Genomic DNA, 1,234 nt, shown 5'->3' with positions numbered 1-1,234 from the left:
AAGATAAATGGATACGTTCTTCATCAAAATAAAGACAATTGAACAAGCTTTAAGATGATACCAATAACTGTGCATGCCCAAAAATTAACGAGAGCCTGATTCCACCACGCTGCCTCACATAACTGTCACTATCCTTTTGTCTCACTATTTCGTCCGTTTATTTCTTCTTTTTTCGGTCTGTCTGTTTGTTTGACTGTCTAGACTTCTGTTATGTCCCAAATTCTGTGCAGATCGTGCACGAATGTCGCAGACTGAGCCCACACAAAGGACCTGGGTGACATACACACGGGAAGACATACCTGGCGCGCCGGCTACAGGTAATCCAAACACTTCACACCTACAGGCCAGACTCCCAGACGACCTGGGGGAGAGAGGGAAACACGTCATTAGACATGGGGTTTAATGCACTTGTGTTTTAATGTCACTTTCGGTATTATCTGCTCCGGTGGTTGGTGCCTTTTTTAGTTCAGGTTTCAGTTTTTGTAAAAGATTTGCGGCACTTTCAATACAAGTAGATCATAGTATAATTTATTTCATCCTGAAACCTGGAACAGTTTAGTTTAAATAAGAGTTTTAAGACACTTGCAACTTAAATATTCTTTAAGATATACGTTCTGAAGATTCATACAGAGACAAGAAGAAGGAGAAAAAAGGACGATACATGTGTGGTAGGAAAGAGGGAGCAAATCACAGCAGAGCACCGGCTAAATAGTACTAAATACCCACAGTCTGTTAATTTGTAGTGAAGGGATGTATGTCAATGACCTTTCACCGACGACTGTGGTGTAGAGGTTAGACACCTCGCTGTCGCACACAGAGGACCTGAATTCGACTCCTGGGTGGGGAGATTATTTTTCGAGTACCTCCGTCTTTCCCCTGAAACGTTTTATCCCTCTCAGCTCAGATTGACAACCACTGATAAGCAGGCTTGAAACACTCCTCCTAAATGGTCTAAATTGTATTGATGGTGGTGTAAAGCACATTAAATTAAAGTTGATGAAAATTAGTGATAGTGTATAGTACTGGAAAAAAAAGTAAAGCAAAATCAATAATTTATTTATATAGGCATCAACCACCCATGTCTAGGACCTGTTTTTAGCCTCCTGTACGGTACGACAAAATACTAAATCAGACGAGGGAAAGAAAAAAAAGGGGACCTTCCAGTGATGCCCTCCAACAATCATCGATGGCTTTGATCTGTGAAGCGGAGGTTTCAGGTTCGGATCCGACCTCG

At 41.6% G+C, this 1,234-nt stretch overlaps 1 long non-coding RNA gene across 1 annotated transcript in view; it reads right to left on the bottom strand.

The window, feature by feature from the left end:
• Positions 1-719, bottom strand: part of LOC118479050 — a 41,762-nt gene extending 41,043 nt beyond the window's left edge. Inside the window, exon 1 of the long non-coding RNA XR_004859441.1 lies at positions 300-719. This is a non-coding gene — a long non-coding RNA (uncharacterized LOC118479050). The remainder of the gene's footprint in view (positions 1-299) is intronic.
• Positions 720-1,234: the final 515 nt, after the last annotated feature.

This window comes from Aplysia californica, unplaced genomic scaffold (assembly GCF_000002075.1).
Source record: "Aplysia californica isolate F4 #8 unplaced genomic scaffold, AplCal3.0 scaffold01560, whole genome shotgun sequence".
NCBI classification, from domain to species: domain Eukaryota; kingdom Metazoa; phylum Mollusca; class Gastropoda; order Aplysiida; family Aplysiidae; genus Aplysia; species Aplysia californica.
Note: the sequence above shows the minus strand (reverse complement) of the source record. Positions and strands in the feature narration are given on the sequence as shown.